Here is a 12,441-nt window from a genome sequence, read left to right on the forward strand (position 1 = left end):
CAGCGGGGGAGCCGGTCGGAGGTAAATATCACTATAACGTCACAAAATCGGTGATGTTATAGCGATATTGCTAGTGATATCGGTATGTGTAAAACTCTCTTAAGTATCCCGTGAGTAAGATCCTGGAGGATCGAAACGTTGGGTAATCTATTGGAGTCTCTATGTGTATACTGCAACTGATATTCTGGCACTTTTTGTCTAAGACTGGATGTTTTTTTGAATAAAAATCACCTAATTTTGCAAAGTAACAAGTCTTTGTGTGCGGTGGATTATAACCTTTGTTCATATTATTTTTTTAGTCTGAACAATAATCCAAAAGCCCTTAAACTTTATCAGACTCCATCTGATATGTTATCTCCGAGCATGTCGTCCCTTTTACAGCAACGGCTATTTGGCAGAATAACAGTGCTCCATTTGCTGTCCCACATAATCGTGCCCTCTAGATGGTAAAATTGTCCCCTAGAAAATGTAAATGCCCTGTGCAAGTGTGGCGCCCCTGAGGCTCAGTCGCCACAGAGGTACTGCACCTTCTCCTAAGGTGTGGTGCCCCACCATCCAGGTAAGTTGGAGGCTCCTGACCACGCTCCAACATCTGCATCCCACACAACACAGTAGTTCAGCAAAGCCACATTGCGGCTCCTTGCTTAGAGAGTAGCAGAGCACCTTTGGTGGTTCCCTGCTTGGAACACGAAACGTGCTGGGAGGTGGGTGGAGTTGAGAATACATAAAACTGGGAAGGTTTAGGATTACAGGTCAGTCTGAGGAGGTCAGTCTGAAGGAGAGTCACTCAGAGAGGAGTAAGGAAAGGGGATCCCTGGAAGAGAGATGGAGGAAGGAGTGCTGCAGCTGCCTCAGTGATCTGAGCCAGCTGGCACGGGAAAGGAAAGAAGGAGAAAGACATTGAACTGAAGTCTGAGCTTCCATAAGAAGGAAAGACAAGTACGGAACGTAGGAGTAAAAGGGAACACAGAGGACGTGGGTTAGGAGAGAACCCTGCCTAGAAGTTCTAAGCGCAAGGCCGGGGACCGGTCCCCTAGGTTGTATGGACACTAATAGTTCTGCAGCAGACACCGGTGGAGTAGTGGGCTGTAAATGCACTACTCCCATCTAAGACTTGGGGGCACAATAGCAACTTGGATAGTGAGCCGGGACTCAGGAGAAAGGAGTCCCAGAAGCAGGCTACAGCTGTCTGCCGTACAAGTAGAGTTCTTGGGAACATCTGTCAGGAGGCACTCCAGTGTAACTCAGTACTGGGAGTACTTCACACTTAAAGGCGCTATAAGAGGAGACGTCCAGAAAGGCACATGTTGGCGGAGTGTTGGAAGGGAGCACTCCATCTTGCCTGGAGGTGATTGAGTCTCTGGCCCGGAGGACACAGTACGGAGGCAGGCACCTGTGTGTACTACAGACTGTGAGTAAAGCTTTGGAACTACAAGCCCTGGTGTCCTTCATTCATTCTCACGCCAACGCACCCAGCACCGCTACATCTGGGTACCTGCTTCTACACCGCTTGTGCCTCTCCTCTAATTTCACATCTACACTGCCCTGGAACTACAGCTCCACCTGTGGGGAGCTACACCATCTTGGCTACAACACACCATCAGTCCCAGAGGATCTGCATGCAGCGTCGGCCTAACACCTCACTTGCCGAACACCACAGGTGGCGTCACAAACTATTTCATTAACTACAAACCACCATTCAACACCCATGATTACTTGGGTGCCCAGGGCCACGGACCGGATCACCGCTGCTGTGACACATCCCCCTGACACCGGCCCGGTACAGAGTACCCCACAGCCCTGGGAGGGTGACCCACAAGTGCCCTAGAAAACAGTGACCACATTTCCCCCCTAGAAAGTAATAATGATCTGTGTATTCTTTTGATGTTCACAATACACTAAGTGCTCTTATAACAATAATGCTTCTAATTGCCCCACTTAATATTTAATAATATCCCCAGAATCCCACAATGTACAGCACCCATATACACAGTATGATGGTCCAACAGCTCCCCTATACACAGTGTGATTTGTCCACAACTCCCCTTTACTCCCCTTTTAAATCAACACAAGTGCTGAAACTGTTTTGCATCACAATTTGCATAGCTTTGAAGTCTGCCTAAGCATCGACGAACAATTTTGCACAAGTCTCTTCGGATATACTATTAATAAGTTGAAATGCATCTCTTATGTAATTTTTCAAATCACTGACACTTTTTGAATTTCGACTGTAAACTTTGTCCTTGAGTACTCCCAAAAAGAAAAAATCCAATGGGGTCAAGTCTGGTGAACGTGCCGGCCAATCAAGTAGGCCTCTTCGGCCAATTCAGCTATTATGAAATGTTTCACTACCCTAGTTTACACATGCTGTCCACCTACTGTTGGACCCCCTGTACATGTACTTGTTTATACAGTGGGGCAAAAAAGTATTTAGTCAGTCAGCAATAGTGCAAGTTCCACCACTTAAAAAGATGAGAGGCGTCTGTAATTTACATCATAGGTAGACCTCAACTATGGGAGATAAACTGAGAAAAAAAAATCCAGAAAATCACATTGTCTGTTTTTTTTCATTTTATTTGCATATTATGGTGGAAAATAAGTATTTGGTCAGAAACAAAATTTCATCTCATTACTTTGTGATATATCCTTTGTTGCCAATGACAGAGGTCAAACGTTTTCGGTAAGTCTTCACAAGGTTGCCACATACTGTTGTTGGTATGTTGGCCCATTCCTCCATGCAGATCTCCTCTAGAGCAGTGATGTTTTTGGCTTTTCGCTTGGCAACACGGACTTTCAACTCCCTCCAAAGGTTTTCTATAGGGTTGAGATCTGGAGACTGGCTAGGCCACTCCAGGATCTTGAAATGCTTCTTACGAAGCCACTCCTTCGTTGCCCTGGCGGTGTGCTTTGGATCATTGTCATGTTGAAAGACCCAGCCACGTTTCATCTTCAATGCCCTTGCTGATGGAAGGAGGTTTGCACTCAAAATCTCACGATACATGGCCCCATTCATTCTTTCATGTACCCGGATCAGTCGTCCTGGCCCCTTTGCAGAGAAACAGCCCCAAAGCATGATGTTTCCACCACCATGCTTTACAGTAGGTATGGTGTTTGATGGATGCAACTCAGTATTCTTTTTCCTCCAAACACGACAAGTTGTGTTTCTACCAAACAGTTCCAGTTTGGTTTCATCAGACCATAGGACATTCTCCCAAAACTCCTCTGGATCATCCAAATGCTCTCTAGCAAACTTCAGACGGGCCCGGACATGTACAGGCTTAAGCAGTGGGACACGTCTGGCACTGCAGGATCTGAGTCCATGGTGGCGTAGTGTGTTACTTATGGTAGGCCTTGTTACATTGGTCCCAGCTCTCTGCTGTTCATTCACTAGGTCCCCCCGCGTGGTTCTGGGATTTTTGCTCACCGTTCTTGTGATCATTCTGACCCCACGGGGTGGGATTTTGCGTGGAGCACCAGATCGAGGGAGATTATCAGTGGTCTTGTATGTCTTCCATTTTCTAATTATTGCTCCCACAGTTGATTTCTTCACTCCAAGCTGGTTGGCTATTGCAGATTCAGTCTTCCCAGCCTGGTGCAGGGCTACAATTTTGTTTCTGGTGTCCTTTGACAGCTCTTTGGTCTTCACCATAGTGGAGTTTGGAGTCAGACTGTTTGAGGGTGTGCACAGGTGTCTTTTTATACAGATAACAAGTTTAAACAGGTGCCATTACTACAGGTAATGAGTGGAGGAAAGAGGAGACTCTTAAAGAAGAAGTTACAGGTCTGTGAGAGCCAGAAATCTTGATTGCTTGTTTCTGACCAAATACTTATTTTCCACCATAATATGCAAATAAAATGAAAAAAAAACAGACAATGTGATTTTCTGGATTTTTTTTCCTCAGTTTGTCTCCCATAGTTGAGGTCTACCTATGATGTAAATTACAGACGCCTCTCATCTTTTTAAGTGGTGGAACTTGCACTATTGCTGACTGACTAAATACTTTTTTGCCCCACTGTATATATATTAATTGTTCTTTTTTGTATAACAGGAAGCTGAAGCAGCAGAAGAGGCACTTCCAGAAGAAGACCGAAGGGGTGGAGAGATACCCGGAGTGGGCTTGCAATTGGTAAGTTTCTTGCATGCATCACAGAAACACATTACACACAGCACATAAAAAAGTGATCATTACAGACATCACACTGCACACAACACCTACATCAAAGCACATCATTTTGTTTGTTTTAATTTTATAGTCTTCTGATTCTGGTGCTCGATCCAGAAGTCCTCAAAGAGCCTCCCAGGGTCGTCGGCGTGAGCGGCCAGGCGGTCGACAGCGGGTAAGCACCTTTATTTTTTGGGGTTTTTTTTCCTAACGTTATGTTGTTGTTTTGAGTCTAATGTTGTTGTTTTTTGTCTTTTTAAACAGGCTTCACAGTGTGCTCCTGAATTGGACGGTGAGGAGGAGGCCGGGCTAGATATAGACCTCCTCATCGATCTGATCCGAGAGCGGGAGCCACTGTGGAATATGGGGGACTGCAGCCACGCCAATCTCATTGTGACCCGTCGGCTCTGGGAGGAAGTATGCCAGCAACTTTTGGCCAACTGGGAGGGCCTCGATGTTCGGGCCCAGCATAAACCGCGTAAGTATACACAGTTCAGTCATGTTGCTGGATGTAAAGTGTTGTATCCTAACCAATTTGTGCTTTCACTTTTCAGGTGAGAGACATGTCAAGCGGTGGCGGTCAATCAGGGATCGCTTCAAGAAGGAGTTAAACAATGAGATGCGGGCTCCGAGTGGATCTGGAGGACACAGGAGCAAGTACAAATATGCCAACGCCCTGTCTTTCCTCCGGTCAACAATGGTGAGTAGAAGGTAAATATTACCCACCCCATTTAATAAAAAATGTTAACATGTCTAAAACTTTTTTTTTGTTTCAGCCAGGGACATGCAATATCAATATATTAATGTAATTTTTTTAAGGTAAAATACTTTGGGTAATGCACAACCAGGTACACAACTTGGGTAAAGAGGGTAAAATACTTTGGGTAAAGAAGGTCAATGACTTTTGGTTACAAGGTTCAAGAGAAATTGTTCAAACTCTGTCATCCTGCCAGTCTACTCTTCCTTGAGGTGAAATAAGGTATTCAGCAAATTTGTCCCTCATTCAGGAAACTGACACTGAACTTCTATACGTTATGTTGTGATAATCATGCAAGGTGGTTTCTTCAGGGTGGTCATCAATGGAAATCTATTCCTTGCATAAAACAAATTTGTGCAGAACCACACAAGCTTTCACCACCTCGTCCACAGTTTCAGTCTTCAGGTTGATAGCAGTCAATAGAACTCGCCATTTGGCTGTCAGAATCCCAAAAGCACACTCCACCATTCTGCGTGCTTGTGTGAGGCGGTAATTAAAAATTCTTTTAGTTGGCGTCAATCCACTACTGGAGTATGGTTTCAGCAGGTGTTCCGATAGTTGGAAGGCTTCATCCCCAACACAAACAAATGGCATTGGTGGCCCAGAGGTTTCAGGCAGCGGTCTTGGGGGTGGAAATTGGAAGGTGTTTCCATAGAGATGACGCCCCATTGCAGACAATTTGAAAACTTGGGAATCATTGGAGCGGCCATAGGCCCCAATATCAACCACTATAAACTTGTATTCAGCATCAGCGATGGCCATGAGCACAATGGAGAAATATTTTTTATAGTTAAAATATTCCGATCCAGATCCAGCACGTTTGACGATGCGGATATGTTTCCCGTCCACTGCACCCAAGCAATTGGGAAACTGACAGATTTGTTGGAATTTATCTGCAATTTCCATCCAACTCTCCGTTGTGGGATGTGGTATAAACTCGGCATGTAAAGAGTCCCACAATGCATGGCATGTGTGCTTCACAATTCCGGAGATGGGGAAATCCCAAGTCTGAACTGGAAATGGAGTGACGAAAGGGATTCGCCAGTTGCAAGGAATCTGTGACCAAAAAAAAAAAGGGGAAAATGAGTACAAATACCAGAAATAACATTACAGTTATAACTCAGCTTTAACAGTAGGAGATACAATAAAAAGAATTATTAAAAACTACCAGCAACAACATTGCAGTTAGAAGTGTGCTTTAAAAGGAGATACAATAAAAATGGCTTACCGAAGAGTCACCATCAGATGCTCCGCCGGTGAAATTGAGAATCGGCAATATGTGTCACTTCTTCTGATGAGGTGTCCAGTTCGTTCCACCAATAAATCAAAGTTCTCTATTTGCATCCGAACATACGAGAAAAATTTCTCAGGGTTTCCTCGTAGCTCTATGTATAGTGTAGAATACACCCCATGCATCATTCTCTTGGCTGTAATGGGGTGGAACCACAAACGTCATCGGCGCAGGCGAATGATGCACTGCTGTCTCTCTCGCTCCTTCTCCAGAACAATCAAATGATTTGCCTCAACAGTAAAATCCAGATTAATCTTCAGAATGTTTGCTATCACGCCTTCCATCTTCGCCAGCCGCTTGATCTCCTCTACAACCTGTAAAGAATGGAAGCGGAGGCAGAGATGGTGAAGTTCACATTCATTTTTATTTTTTAAGTGGAACCTCGGGACCACGGTCCGGGGGGCTCCAAAGAGGGCGTGACTAGTGAGCCCCAGGTACCCGTAGTAAAGCCCCTCAGGCAGGGCCAGAATGGAATACCCGGAGGACACAGGTGCTACCTCCAGTTAGACCCCGAACACGGGGCAGCTGTCCCAGCGGGACCAAAAGGGATAACAAAGGTTACAGCAGAGTCCGTCATGAGCTGGGTCCTGGATCCGGGTAGTTGGTAAGGAGTCGGTTCCAGTGACCTTCACACAGTCCTTGGACTCGGATGGCTGTTGGTGGAACGGGATGGCTTAGGCCCAGATGGTTGTAGATATAACCAGGTAACACAGGATACTGATATGCTGTGGAGACAGAGAGCATTAGACAATGCACAGAGACTGCAGATGCAGTGCAGACAGGTTAGCAAGAGAACCGGATGTAGCAATGATAGATATTCGTTGCTCCGGCGCTCTCCCTATGGAGGAGAGGCCAGAAATAGCAGCCAGTGCGCTGCCACTGGTTAATTGCATTGGTTAATTGCCGCCCCTTTAAGAAGGCAAGAGAGCGGGCTGGCGTGCCCTAATAGGCTTAACTGCAGATCTCCTCACAGAATGCCAGGAGGAGGAGGCAGGAGGGAGGACAGAACGCTGAGCAGCAGCATGAGAGGCTAGAGGTGAGTGCCCAGAACGGAGAGCAGCGGCAGGCCTGGACGCAGTGCCAGGTGTAACAGCGGCAGTCCTGGGCGCAGCGCCAGGACGGGGACCTGGTGTAACAGTATCCCCCTCTTTACACCCCCTCTTCTTCAAGCCTGCGTAGAACCATTTAAGGAGAAGAGGTGCCTGGATGTTCTCCCTAGGCTCCCAAGATCTCTCCTCAGGACCAAAACCCTTCCAGTCCACCAGGTAGTAGGTCTTACCCCTTACTTTTTTTACGGCCAGGATATGTTTTACCTCAAAAACATCATCCTCCGAGATAGGGTCAGGAGTGGTACCCGGATCCTTAAAGAAGGGACTCAAAACAACTGGTTTGAGGCGAGAAACATGAAAGGAGTTAGGCACATGTAGGGAAGTGGGCAACTTCAGCTTGTACGAGACTGGATTGATCTGTCTCAAGATCTCAAATGGTCCGATGAACCGGGGACCCAATTTGTAGGATGGCATCTTTAAATGGATGAACTTAGAAGAGAGCCTTGTCTCCGGGGCGAAAGATAGGTGCATCCAAACGTCTCTTGTCCGCATGCCTTTTCATACGCTGGGAGGCTTTCTCCAGAGCAGTTTTGGTATCCTTCCAGACCTTAGAAAAATCTTCGGAGAAGGTATCGGCAGCTGGGACGCCAGATGATCTGGAGATGGGAAGAGGTATTCCGGGTTGCAATCTGAAGACAATCTGAAAGGGAGACTTTCCAGAAGATTCACTTACTTGATTGTTGTAAGAAAATTCGGCCCAGGACAGTAAGTCTACCCAGTCGTCATGATGAGCGTCGACAAAGTGACGCAGGAATCCAGCCAGCATTTGATTTGTCCTCTCCACTTCAATCCAGTTCAATTCTTACCAGTTTACAAACTGCTCTCCAGAATCTTGAGGTGAACTGGACTCCTCTGTCAGACACAATGTGGAGAGGGAAATCATGGAGCCGGGAGATGTGCCGGATGAACAAATCCGCCAACTCAGGAGCAGTTGGAAGACCGGGTAGTGGAATGAAGTGAGCCATTTTAGAGAAGCAATCCACCACTACCCACACCACAGAACAGCCAGATGAGATCAGAAGATCTGTGATGAAGTACATCGCGATATGTTGCCAGGGAGCAGACGGAATTGGAAGAGGCTGAAGCCTACCAGCAGGTAGATGCTTGGCCGTCTTGTTACGAGCACAGGAAGGACAGGCTGTGACGTACTCCAGAATGTCCTTAGCCATGGCAGGCCACCAGTAGTATCGGGAGATGAGTTGCAGAGTCTTTCTCTGGCCGGTGTGACCAGCCAACTTGGACGAGTGACCCCACCGAAGGACACGAGTACGCTCAGAAGCTGACACGAAAGTCTTCCCAGGAGGCAGGCGGGCAAGATCAGTAGAAGCGACCGCGACTAACCTTGAGGGTTCAATGATGTGCTGCGGTTCTTCTTCTTGATCCGGAGGTAGAAAGGCTCTGGAAAGTGCCTCTGCTTTGACATTTTTGTCAGCTGGGCGAAAATGAAAAACAAAGTTAAAACTAGCAAAAAACAAAGTCCAGCTGGCTTAATGAGAATTCAGCCTTTGCGCAGTTTGGAGGTAAGCAAGGTTTTTGTGATCGGTGTATACGACTACCTGATGAGCTCCTTCTAGAAGATGCCTCCACTCCTGCAGAGCCAATTTGATAGTCAACAATTCCCGATCTCCAACAGAATAATTCCTCTCTGCGGAAGAAAAAACCTTGGAAAAAAACCACAGGAATGCATTCGCCCGGAGGACGATTTCTGGGTTAGTACTGCTCCCACACCAACTGAAGAGGCATCGACCTCAAGAAAAAAATTGTTCATCGGAGTTAGGACGATGAAGAGCAGGTGCCACTGCAAAGGCCTTTTAGAGAGAAATGAAAGCCTCCTCAGCCTCAGGAGGCCAATCCTTCGGATTTGTACCTTTCCGAGTTAGAGCTGAGATGGGCGCCACTCGGGTGGAGAAGTTAGGAATGAATTGTCTGTAGTAGTTGGCAAAGCCCAGAAATCGCTGTATGGCCTTCAATCCAGACGGACGAGGCCACTTGAGTACAGCTGATAACATCTCCGGATCCATCTTTAATCCAGTGGAGGAAAATGTAACCGAGGAAAGGCAAAGAGGATTGTTCAAAGAGGCACTTCTCAAACTTGGCGTACAGTCTGTTCTCCCTGAGCCTCTGTAAGACCAAGCGCACTTGTCTGCGATGTGAGACCAAGTCAGTAGAAAAAAATCAGAATGTCGTCTAGGTAGACAACAAACAGGTGTAAAGCAGATCCCTGAAAATGTAATTGACGAACTCTTGGAAAACAGCGGGATCATTGCTTAGACCAAACAGCATTACCAGCTACTCGTAGTGGCCATCACGGGTGTTGAAGGCTGTTATCCATTCGTCTCCATCTCTGATTCAGATCAGATTGTAAGCCCCTCTGAGATCCAGCTTGGTGAAGATCCTGGCCCCTCGGAGACGCATCGGGCCCGGTCTCCTCTGCTCACCGGGCCCCTACTGGCAGGTAAATCGGGCCCTTAGCGTGGCGCTGCGGGTGGCAGCTAAAAACTATTGACGTGCAGGCCTGTGGGCCCACATGTCAATAGCAAACAGCTGCCAGCCAAGCAGAGTCTGGCAGCTGACGTCAGCCGCAGCGTGCACAACGCCGGCGTCTGACGTCACTGTCAGTCGCCGGCTAGAGCACGATTCAGCAGCTTGGAGGGATGGAGCCCGAGCCTCGTCCACCGCTGGAGTGCGGCCAGGTAAGAAGAACTTGTTTTTTTTTTTGTTTTTTTGACAGCGGCCAGCCGGGGGGCCGGGGGCAGAATGCTGGACATGGGGCAGAATGCTAGACTGGGGAAGAATGCGGAACATGAGGCAGAATGCTGGACATGGGGCAGAATGCTGGAGACTGGGGCAGAATGCTGGAGACTGGGGTAAAATGCTGGACACGGGGCATGATTGGAGACACTGGGCAGAATGGAGATACGGGGCATGATTGGAGACAGATGGGGCAGGGTTGGAGACAGATCGCACAGGATCATGGGGCAGGATGGATACGATGGAGACAAATGGGGCAGAATGGATACTCATGAGGGCGGGATGGGAGAACATATGGCTAAAGCCAGGAATGAGACACACGGGGGTCAGGATGGGGGATATTATTACCATAGAGGCTAATTAAGGGATATTATTACTGCAGTGATGTATTTAATTTTTTGAGGATACTGTTTTAAATTGGGGGGCGGTCCTGTTACTGTGCAGAGTGATACTATGTCACCTTTTTTTCTTCATGTGGTGTAATGTAGAAGTTGAGAAAAAATAAATGTGTTCTGCAAGTGGAGCTCTAGATAACTGTGTTATTTCCTGCAGAGACGAATCCTGGCTTGAAGACGTGATGGTGATCTGTGCGGATGAATGAAAAGCAAGGATGAAGGACTACACCTAGAGACATCACTGGTGAGATAGTGTGTTACCTATACACTGACACTATACATTGTATACTATATACAGAGGTCCTGTGTATAATGTTACCAGTGATCACTATAATGTACAGGTAACACATACAGAGCTCCTGTGTATAATGTCATTGATCACTATATTACCTGTACACAGACACTGCATACTAAATACAGATCTCCTGTGTATAATGCCACTTATGGTGATAGTATTGTTTTTTTTTTATAAATGATCAGTATTGCAGTATTCAATCACCATGTGGTAGTAATAGGTGGTCTGGGCATGGTGCGTTGGTATTTGTCCCTTGTATGTGCTATTATTTGGTCACTTTGTGGTGGTAATATGTGGTCGGGTCATGGTGCAGTGGTATTTGTTCCTTGTATGTGATATTATTCGGTCACCATGGTAGTAGTATGTGGTCTGGTCATGGTGTGGCGGCATTTGTTCCTTGTGTGTGGTATTATAGGTCACTATGTGGTGGTAATATGTGGTCTGGACATGGTGTAGCGGTATTTGTTCCTTGTATGTTATATTATTGCTCATTTTAAAAATTGAAAAATAAATAAAAATATACCTAAATTGTATTGCATATTTTAACAAATATTTAATAGGTTACAGTAGAGTAGAGCCCGGCCAAAAGTGTCTAACCTGTTATGGTGGCGGCTTAAAAAAATCTTTTGTCCAAAGCAAAAGCTGCCAGCTATATGTGTGATCTGGTGATGGGAACTATTAATGTGTGATTGGTGAGAAGTGGAGTTTTTCCAAGAGAGAGCGGTGGGACTGTGGAGAGTTTGAGGGTTGGAGGCGGGGCTGGGTGGAACCTAGGCGGAGTCTCAAGGGGGCCACAAAAATTTTGCCAGTATGGGGCCCGAAATTCCTAGTGGCAGCCCTGTTTTCAGTAGCCAATCACGTTTGGGAGCCTCCCATGGGCATTTTAAAAAAACGGATCCGTCTTAGAACGGATAAAAAAAAAACGGAAGACATGGATGGGGAAACTGATGAAACGGATCCGGATGTTTCATCAGTTTTTCAGACTTGACGCCAGATCCTGCCTGTCGGAAAAAACCTGATGTGTGAAAGTAGCCTAAGCCGCTTGTATTAGGTAGCCTATTGATGACCTTTTATGCATGCGTTTACATATTGGTGACATTAATAGGAGGAGGGCTTCTGGTGTATTGGGGGTGGTCAGACCAGTTATTTTCTCAATCAAGGGAACCACGTGTGACCAAAATGTATTTATTATAGGGCATCCCCGCTATATATGTGACATTGACCCCTTCCCATCCCCACACCTCCAACATCTGTCTGAGACCACTGGGTACCATTTATAAAGGACCGACGGCACCTGGTACCATCTAGAGAAAAGTTTGAAGAACGTTTCCTGAGCTTTGGACCCTGTTGAGGTTTTATGTATTAGGAAGAAACTATTGTAAGTCAGAAACGGACTTCCCCAGTTCCATTTCACATGCATCGCAAAATGCAGGCCTATTCTCAGTTACTTGGGCAATGAGATTATAAATTAGGGAGATGGAGTGTGTAGGGGTGACAATGATAAGCACAGTTTTTCATTCTTTGTGAGATCTCTATGGAGACGTGCGCACTTCTTCACAGTTGAATAGAAGTGTTGTATCTGACTATAGGGGAGAGGTCTCTATGAATACAAATTCCTAAGTATTTAATGCCCTGTGAGGGCCAGGCAAAGGGGAAACTAGACTGGATGGAATCCTGTGT

The sequence above is a fragment of the Dendrobates tinctorius genome, unplaced genomic scaffold (assembly GCF_039654945.1).
Source record: "Dendrobates tinctorius isolate UK_male_01 unplaced genomic scaffold, ASM3965494v1 ptg000019l, whole genome shotgun sequence".
Taxonomy (NCBI): domain Eukaryota; kingdom Metazoa; phylum Chordata; class Amphibia; order Anura; family Dendrobatidae; genus Dendrobates; species Dendrobates tinctorius.